This window comes from Pinus tabuliformis, chromosome 6, assembly GCF_031772625.1.
Source record: "Pinus tabuliformis cultivar Carrire ecotype Pingquan chromosome 6, CPIR1, whole genome shotgun sequence".
In the NCBI taxonomy this organism is placed as follows: Eukaryota; Viridiplantae; Streptophyta; class Pinopsida; order Pinales; family Pinaceae; genus Pinus; species Pinus tabuliformis.
This window is the reverse complement of record NC_142292.1, coordinates 2,093,580,464-2,093,591,207: the sequence shown is the minus strand read 5'-3', so window position 1 is coordinate 2,093,591,207 and position 10,744 is coordinate 2,093,580,464.

The following is a 10,744-nucleotide window of genomic DNA, read 5'->3' as shown; positions in this document are numbered from 1 at the left end:
TTCACTGCCTTGAAATGTGTGCACTGGGTGGACGCACCCCCTGAACGGTTGGCCTGCGTCCCTGGACGCGGGTGCTGCATGGTTTACCTGTGGGGACGCACTTTTTGTAAGGTGTACCTACGTCCTTCATAATTTTTCAATAAAATGAGAGTTGATCATCAATCTTTGCTGCTGACATGAAGAATAGTGATCTACCACCTGAATGGGTTGCCATCAAGGACAACACCTGAACCATAATGCCAACAATCTCCCCCTTTGGACTTGATGGCAACCTCATAATCTTCAGCTTCATTCTCCCCCTTTGACATCAAGGGCAAAGGGTATGCTCCCCCTAAGCTCATGCTCCTCCAGATCTGGAACAAATAACCAGAAATCCACCATGAAAGAGATAGAGACATATTGCAGCTATTTCCAAGATCTCCTTCTGACCATCCTCCATAATGCCAACAATGCATTATGTGCTCCCCCTGAGCCTGTACCATCAATCAGAAAAGGTTCAACAATAAGATGATGCATCAACAACCCCCAGCTTTTGTTTGAGGTATTCAAACGTGTCCCTGGGCAATGGTTTGGTGAGAATATCAGCAACTTGTTCCTTGGAAGGAACATACTCCAACTTGACTTTCTGTTCAAGCACTTGTTCTCGGAGAAAATGGTACTTGATTGGTATGTGCTTGGTTTTTGAATGCATGACAGGATTCTTTGAGATGCTGATTGCACTTGTATTATCGCATAAGATGGCGATTGGTGGAGTACAAGTGATTTGAAAATCTTGCAAAGTCTGCATCATCCAAAGGAGTTGGGTGCAACAAGATGCAACAACGACATATTCTGCTTCAGCTGTAGACAAGGCAATGGAACTCTGTTTCTTGCTGAACCAAGATACCAGTCTGGAACCCATAAAGAACGCACCACCACTTGTGCTTTTCCTGTCATCCACGCTTCCGGCCCAATCTGCATCTGTATAAGCATGAAGAGTAAGATCTGTATCTCTAGGATACCATAAGCCATAATTTTGAGTCCCTTGAAGATATTTGAAAATTCTCTTAACTGCGAATAATTTTGAGTCCCTTGAAGGATAATTTTAGGGGCGAATGTTCGCCCTTTGGCGAAATTAAGGGGTTTTAAATTTTTAGTGGGCGAATATTTTGTATCATAGTACATTTTTACAAATCACCTCAAATAGCCCACCTTATTTTAAGGGAGAGGGTAAAAAAGGTAAATTTAGCCCTTGAAACTAGGACTTACAACCTTCCATTCGCCCATTTTCAAGAATAGGTTTTATTTAAGTGAATCCTATGGGCCAAATACCATATTTATAAAAGAGGTATGGTAAATTAATAAAAATATAAATAAATGAGAGTTATGGTAAATAAATAAAACATCTTTTATATTTACTCCATAAGTCACCTTATATACATGTAAGGGTGTAAACAAATAAAAATATAAGTAAAGTGGAGGTATGGTAAATAAATAAAACATCTTTTTATACTTACTCAAAAGGTATGGTAAATAAATAAAAATATAAATAAACTAGATGTATTGTAAATAAATAAAACCTCTTTTTATATTTAGTCCATAACCCTCGTTCTATTTATGAAGGCTCAAGAAAGAGGTTTTATTTAAGTGAATCCTATGGGCCAAATACCATATTTGTAAAAGACGTATGGTAAATTAACAAAATATAAATTGTTAGGTAAACTTGACTTGAGATAGAGTCAAAGTTGACCAGGTTAAATAGTGATGGTTTTGGGGCACATGGTATTGTGCACCTATGGTATTCTCCTCATGGTATTATATCTAATGGAGCTTATAAAAAGCTGGAAGGACTTCATTGTAAGGAAAGGCCTGGAGGTGAGTGGTGAAGGGTCACTTGGTCAGATTGGCCAGGGTTTTGGCCACTGCTAATGAGATCTTATTAGGGCCACTGCTAATAAGATCTTATTAGGTTGGATTTTTCCCTGGATTTGGGGTTTTCCCAAATAAACATGCGTGTTTATGTGTTTATGGTTGTTGTTGGTTTTTTCTTATATTTATTCCTCTCAGTAATTATTTATGTCATGCAGTAAATTTCTTAACAACTGGTATCGGACCCAGATATTGGCTTCAAAGGGATTCTTTGATGCTAGGGGTTTATAGAGGCTGATGAGATCAATGCAGGCATTTTACGGATCTAGGTCTAGAAAATAATGGTGGAACAATCGTACGCGGAAATTTGCGATATTTACTAGTTTGGAACATGTTGACGAATTGTTCAGGATTCATGCGGCTATTTAAAGAAGGTTGAGAAATACCTTTGGTAATATTAAAATTCAAGGCTAATTTTGTTGGGAGATTTTTCGTAGAGAATCGATAAGGGATATTCCCTATGTGTTCTATGCCGTGTTGAAAGATGGAGTAGGCGTGGGCTGCATGCATGTCATCAGAAGAAAATTGTTCGTTTTCTTCTAGGTTTTTCTGCTACCTGAGGTGCCACCGGTGCTGGAATCTATGAGGTTCTCCAAGTTGGAGTGGTTTGATAGAAGTTTTTGAGCAAATCAAATTGAAAGAGGATGGATCGCAGCATCAATAAACAAAAAAAAAATTAATGAAGTCAAAATTATTGCATGTAAATGGGCATACTACTGTAAGACCTGATAAGGCATGTGTACCCCTCGGTGATCACTCGTAAAGTCTGGGTTAAACATAGGTGATAGAGGGGATGTCGAGTTAACAATACCCAGGGGGGTAAGAGCTAGAGTGAGCGGGATTGTCTCACTTAGCAGGTTTGGCTGGAGTTAGTCAAGGAACCACAAGTCAAGTTTAAGAGGGGAATATTGTTAGGTAAACTTGACTCAGGATAGAGTCAAAGTTGATCAGGTTAAAGAGTGATGGTTTTGGGGCACATGGTATTGTGCACCCATGGAGTTAGTCAAGGAACCCCAAGTCAAGTTTAAGGGGGGAATATTGTTAGGTAAACTTGACTCAGGATAGAGTCAAAGTTGACCAAGTTAAACAGTGATGGTTTTGGGGCACATGGTATTGTGCACCCATGGTATTTTGCCCATGATATTAAATGTAATGGAGCTTATAAAAGGCTGGAAGGACTTCATTGTAATGCAAGACCTGAAGGTGTGTGGTGTAGGTTCACTTGGTCGGATTGGCCAGGGTTTTGGCCAATGCTAATGAAATCTTATTAGGTTGGATTTTACCCCGGATTTGGGGTTTTCCTGGATAAACATGTGTATTTATGTGTTTATGGTTATTGCTGGTTAATTTTATATTTATTCCTCTCAGTATTTATTTATGTTATGCAGTAAATTTCTTAATGTAAACAAATAAAACATTTTTTATATTTACTCCATAAGTCACCTTATATTTACGAACACTCAAAAAATGGGTTATATTTAGGTGAAACCTATGGCCAAAATACTATGGGACAAATACCATGGACTAGATTGTTATTAATACCATGCAAAAAACCATTATTAACCCTAATATTAGAATTAATAAAAATAAAAATAGCACATGGTATTGACCCATGGTATTCACCAAAATGGCACATTATGTGTTTATGGTTATTGCTGGTTAATTTATGTTATGCAGTAAATTTCTTAATGTAAACAAATAAAACATTTTTTATATTTACTCCATAAGTCACCTTATATTTACGAACACTCAAAAAATGGGTTATATTTAGGTGAAACCTATGGCCAAAATACTATGGGACAAATACCATGGACTAGATTGTTATTAATACCATGCAAAAAACCATTATTAACCCTAATATTAGAATTAATAAAAATAAAAATAGCACATGGTATTGACCCATGGTATTCACCAAAATGGCACATTATGTGTTTATGGTTATTGTTGGTTAATTTTATATTTAGTCCTCTCAGTATTTATTTATGTTATGCAGTAAATTTCTTAATGTAAACAAATAAAACATTTTTTATATTTACTCCATAAGTCACCTTATATTTACGAACACTCAAAAAATGGGTTATATTTAGGTGAAACCTATGGCCAAAATACTATGGGACAAATACCATGGACTAGATTGTTATTAATACCATGCAAAAAACCATTATTTTTTTTTTGTGTAAGTTAGAAGATTATATTATAGAACAGAGTATAATACAAAAAATCTGCCAAGGCATATGAAAGCAGGGATATACAATAAACGAGAGCTGATCACCTGCTTAAAGTTCAAACACAAAAAGACCCAAAAGAAGCTCACCGCGCAGGGTGGCTCTAACAGAGCGGATCAGAACCTTAACACTTATACTGCCGACACATTATAGTAAGAAGTAGAAAACACAAACAGACTAATGCCGAGAAAGAAAGAAAGCATAGGAGAACTACACAGGTGCCTTCTTAGATGTATTTGCCCATCTGGGCGATGGTGTCCAGTCCTATTTCCCGCACATGGCGATCTACCTTCTCTTGTATTGCTTCAATGGGCTCGGGCTGGTCCTCTTCAGTTGGAGCCGGCTTTGGGGTCGGTGTGGTAGTGTTGATAGTGTCTCTTAGAAGCCTGATGAGCAGAGTTAGCTTCCGATTGAGAGTCTGTATCGCCTCATGCACCGTGGAAATCTTGCTGTCTAGCGCACTATTGTAATCAACAATCTTAGCCATTTGTGCCTCCGTGAGGTTCACCTCTGTGACAATGTGCTGCTTCTCCTTTTCAATTGATTCCAGAGCCTTGGCTATCAGGGTCTTGGTTCGCCAGCTCTCCACTTTGGTTCTAACAAATTGAGTAGCACTTCTCGAGGGGGTTCCCGGGTCCTTCAGCCAGTCCACCTCCCCTGCGACTTCCTCCTCCGTTTGCCCTTCCTCCTCCTGCTTGGCTTGAGCCTCCAGTTCAGCGATCTTCCGTTTGATTCTTGATGCTGTTCTAGTTTCATAACCTCCCTTGGCTTCCTGGAGGTCCCGGTTTGTAGCTGCGCACCGACTTCCTTCCGCCTCCATCCCCAACACTTCGTGCCTTTTCCGACTTAAGAAAATTCTGTCTACAGTCTCGTTCCCAATACTAACTTGGATCAATTTGAGTGAGACAGAGAGGTTGCCCGCTACTTTATAGCGAATTCCTTTGTGCATTCTCATGAGGATGGTGTTAATGCTTTGGAAGGTGGGAGTACTTTGATAATAAGTGTGATTGAGGATCGCACAAGCGGAGCCGACGCAGGCCAGATAGGATAGCAGAAGGCTGCTCTCATTCTGACTGGCCTTGAGCCATGTGTTTGGTCCTTTCCATCGGTGGGGGTGGTGGAATGCTGTACCTGAGATATCTCTTTTGCCTGCATGCTCGAACTTAACCTGCGGAATACTGTTCCACCTCTCCATTAGCAAGATTGCCATTAATAGCATTGAAACCTTGCCATACGGATTCATGCCATGCGTTTTGATAGTGCTTTTGCTGATGTTGTGCATCTCGTTATTCGATCTGTAATGATCTCCTTTTTGAAAGACCTGCCGCCGCCAGGATCTCCACCGTTTGAGATGTCCTGTCATCCCGTAGTATGATTTGGTCTTAAATCTATGACCGGTATCCTTAGAATTCCGGTACCAAAGCCAAATTCCATCACCATTTAAGGTTGGCTGGCCTGGGGCAGATCTTTTTCCGCCAGTTGTTCGCATGTGACTTTGATGATTGGGCATACGATCTCCTGCCAACACCTGTCCATGACAATGGTCGGGTTGTCAGCTCCATGGTTTGCAAGAAAATCCGCCAATCCATTAGCCTTTCTCCTTACAACCTGGAAGACTAGGCCTCCCATTTCCTTAATTAGTTCTGCTATGATCTCCGTTGCTTTGGCTAACCTCCAGTGTCTTGTGGCCTTGCTGATGCTCGTTCCTGCTTGTAGGCGTTTAGCCGCCATGATGGCCAGGAGTGAGTCCCCTTCGACGATTACATTTCCTTGCCAGAGTTTCCGAAGAGTTTTTAAACCCTGCTCTAGCGCAGCAAACTCTGCTTCATTATTTGTACTTTCGCCGAGAGCTCTGCAGAAAATGTGGATAATTTCTTGTTATAGACATTTTTTTGCTTGACCGCAGGGAGCATGAAAAGTCAATAATCCAAGGGATCCAAAGTCCCTAAACATGTTGTTCTTACCCTTAGAAGAACAAGGTCGGCAAACCATAGCTCTACAGATCAGTTCTCCACCAAAAAACACTCAAAAACAGGTCATTCCAGGATCATATCAGAAGCCCTGTGGTGTACCTGCACTGCAAAGCAGGTGCAACAAAGCCCACCTGCGTTGCAACGCAGGTAGAACAAAGCATACCTACGCTGGGCGTAATGTGACATGTGGAGGAATCTCAACAGACAGTGCCAGTGCCCTGGAAGCTTCCAAACTGACACTCAGATCAGAAGATTCACCTAACTGATGAGTTAAGAGGTTCTAGAACCCTGAAGTGGAAGATAGAAACTCAGAGTGGACTCAAGGACTAAAGATACAACTGGAGTTGAAGAGGACGACAAGTCACACACACAGCTGACTTATCTTCACTCCGGAATTCTATATAAGGATCTCATCCCATGGGATCTAGAGGCCGGAATTCAGAGCAAAGAAACGTTGTTGGTTTGCAGTTGTGAGCATTGGGTGAATGCTTGAGGGAGGTGAAGAAGAGATTTCTCTCCGTCGGGATGGTGATGCTGGATTGGACCGCTCCTGGTTGTATCACCGCCTGAACCTTACTTCCATATATTAATAAAGCATTTGAGGTTCTTCTATTCGCATGTGTTTCAATAATGGTTTGTTTCATTTGCGTCTTTTGATTTATGCTAATCCTTGAATCGATTATACATGCATGCCTCTTGTAGTTTCCTTTTCTTGTCTTATTTGCAGGATCTCGTGTAGCTGGGCCCGTGAAAAGACTTGTATCTAGGAGCAAGCGGCAAACAAAGGAGGTTGGAATTGACCATTTGCGCAAGACATCGGTAAGTGGATCTCTTCCTTTTATCTCTTGCATGCTATAAAGAAGATACTTTAGATTTCTTTGCTTTTAGCTGTTGCTAAGGAAACTGTCACCCTTAGAGTGGGCTAGGGTCATTCCGAATTGGATACTTTCCCCCACAACAGACTGGCGACGCCGCTGGGGATCGTGTCTTGTTGGTGGCTTGTGCATTCTTGCTATTCTTATCTTGAACAAAAGAGAGCATCGAATCGAACTGCACTCGAATCCTTCGAGTGCAAAGTAGAGGGCAGCTGCTCTGGCCCAGTGCTGGGCGTGTTCATGATTTGAAGAGCTAATCCACAAGGACCCTTCTAAGCTCTTTGTGATAGTATTTACCTTCCCTCATCATCCCCTACAGTATACTTGACTGATAGCTTCTAATTTCATCAAAAACTGTTGATTTTTGAGCAAACTGTGACCCGAAAACTGAACGAGACGAGAGCTGTCTCAATCAGTGCAGCTGTAGCAAAGGCTACCTGTGCTGCAACGCAGGTCCCGAAGGGGCTACCTGCGCTGCATCCCTGTTTGACAGTGCAGTGCCTGCGCTGATCCAGTTTTGCCTTGTGCAACTGGGTTTCCTCACTGTTTTTGCCCAGTTTTCTATATAGTTTTTGCTGATGCTATCCACCTGTATACCCAGCTGAAAACCACTTTTCTTTGCACTCATTCCGCCTCAGTTGTATGTTGAAACCGTGATTGTTCTTATTGTATTTCTTGTTTCATTCACAGTTTCCCGTAGCGAAAAGTAAACTAGTATAGTTGTGACCTCTTGGATCTAGGCCTTGAAGAAAGTGTCGTAGTGTTTCTAAGAGATAGTTTATTGTTGTTCATAGCTGCTAGAAGATTTTCTTTCGTTATCTAGTTCGAGTTTCAGTATTTCTTGTGAAAAAACAAGTAGATCTTAAGGTGTTCTTTTGATTATTGGACAAATACTTGTTTATGTTCGTTTGAAATTGAATTCGGAATCGTACAACAGCTTTCTTTTTGTCACCATTAACATTAAGAGAGAAGAAAATAAATACTTGCATGTGCATGTAGACAGTTTGCATGTCGATTTAGGAAAAGTGCATTAGTGTGTGCTGCATAATCTGTTTGAAAAGATGATGTCTTTCTTTTCCTTCAGTAGTTAGGATTTTCATAAAGTTGAAAGAATCGAATAAAGCTTGCTTATCATTCTTAGACTGCATTTAGGAATTGAAAAATCATCACGTGGTGATCCTTAAAGGCAAATTTCTAAACAAGATCAACCTTAAAAAGAACTGAATTTATCTAAAAACGCTTTGAAACTTAACGACACACAATAGAGGTCTAGGTAGAGACGTGAACCGGCGTCGTTAAACATAGTGACTATCGATCTCTACGAAGGTGGGTGATTCCTCCTGAGGGACGAGAGCGCTAATACGGATTTGTGCCCCCGCGTACCGTCGTGTATATTGGGGGACCCCTATAGGAACAAAGCTTTTATCCATAGGAAACCGTGTTTATCACCCTACTGATTGCGATGCAGTGAACACAGCATTCACGAAGATCGACCACTCGTACCGTAAAACGTATTCTGTGGTTTCGCGAAAGGTTTGGCACACCCTCTGCCTAGTATTCCAGAGTAGTTTCTTTTGGCCTTTTTCAAACTCTATAATTGAAAAAGTCCACCCGAGCATTTGTCACTTCGGGCTCGTTAATACATCGAAGGGGACTAGAGTCATCTTTAGCTTTTTCTCGACTCTTAAAACATGAAAAAGCAAGTTGTGTCTTAAAAAGCGTCTAAAATTAATTCAATTCCAAAACACATTTTACCCTGTGCATTGTTGGTTGATCAAGTAATCCGCAATCGTGCAAGAAAGTCAATCGATGAACCGTCGTTCGCAGAGGAATACGAGTCAAACGTCTTTGTCCCCGGAACCGAAAACAACCCAGGCAAAGCGACCTCGTTCAACTGGTTCCAAATCTCCTGTCAAAGTTGGAACAAGTGTTCCGACGACATCTGAGGTTCCGGTTACTCCAAACCTTTCTGGAAACCCTGCCACTATTGAAGAAGTTCAACAGCCCCAGAAGGACAGTGATACTGATCCTAGTCTGATAGCAAATACTTGTGTTACTGAATCGGTTCCATCAGTGGTTGGTTCAGAGAGTCTTGCTGCTCAAACAACTGTCGCTGTCGAAACAACCCCTTCTTCAGCACCAGAAATATTCTACGGACCTGACGGTCTTCCTCTTCCACCCAGTCTGATCGCAATAGAAGAAATTGTAGAAGATCCGCAAGCCACTACTCCAACACATTTTGGAGTAGGGATCACTCTACTCTCTACTGCATCAGAAGCTAGCCTATCACCCAGAGGAGTTCCTAAAGAATCAATAGGCAATCTACTGGATAGACTAAAAATTTCTGAACAACCGTCGACATCTAGGACTGTGCCAAGTGACACAGCGACCGCAGAACTCCCTGCGGCCATTCCAACCATGTTCGCCGGCATACCATCTATCACCAACTCTCAGCAGATGGAGGGGGTCCCTTCGGGGGCCATGACGACAGTATGGTCTGTTCATGTTTGTTCTCCCGGGATAATGCCCAGTAACTCCTATGTTGGAACTCAAATTGATCCTTTCGGGAATCAACTTGGGCAATCCGGTCCTCGAGGTGTGATAAATCCTCTCGGTCCCGGACCGCCGCCGTATGGGGGGCAATATGCTTTCTCATTACCCCCTCCGGGAGGTTACCCATACGGGAGTTCTCAACCTTACCCAAGTTATACTGGAATAACTACCAGTGGTTGGATACCTATGCTACCCCAGCAACCAAGAGTTGTGTATTCTATGCAACAACAGATGCCTGTGACGAACATCCCGACGACACCAGCTATTGTGACTGTGTCGCAAGTTCAAACAATACCTGTTGCATGTCAACCTCAGTTTTCTCAGGTCGTAATGGAACAACCTTTTGACCCTGCAACTCAACCACAATCGCCAACCGGCGGGGCGACACAAGCACAAACGGGTACCCTTACCCCTAATCTTGGCCCAGTGGTAAGCATAGCACAGCAACCAATGGCGTCACAACCATGGTTAGTGCAGTATCAACAACCGCAGTTCCAGCAAGTGTACCAAGGTACCGAGCAGCAAATGTTTGCGAATAATGGACAACCATACTTACAGTACGGTCAAAACCAACCACTATATAGTGGAGTCGTCCATCAACCATATCAGTCATATCAGCATCAATTACATTATGCTGGTATGCAAAGACCGACTGCTCAGGCGATTCCGTCATACCCTGGGTACGCCTCACCTAACTTGAGTCAGCAGCTGCCATTCGTGGCAACTCTGGAGTTAGCCGATCTACATCGGTTGATAAACGATCCTATCGCCTACGCCCCTTGGTGGCCCATGATTCCTCACAAACTTCCATCGGACATTCCTAAATTCAATGGGAATCCGGGTGAAGACCCGTCGAATCACGTCATGACTTTTCATCTGTGGTGTTCGTCGAACACTCTGAACGATGATTCGATAAGACTTCGCCTCTTCCAGAGGACATTGACAGGTCCGGCAGCTAAATGGTATATAGAATTGCCGAGAGCCTCGTTAGACAATTTTAGCTCCCTAGCCACGACTTTCTTAATGCATTTTCAATTACCAATTAGGTATGAAACAGGAACAGAAATACTGACCAACTTCAAACAGACAACAGCTACTCACATATCTAATCATATACATGAGTGGCGGCGTCGACGAAGGATGGTAAAAACGTACGTTCCTGATCAGCTGTTAGCTGAATGGTTTATAAAGTCATTACTTCCGACTATAA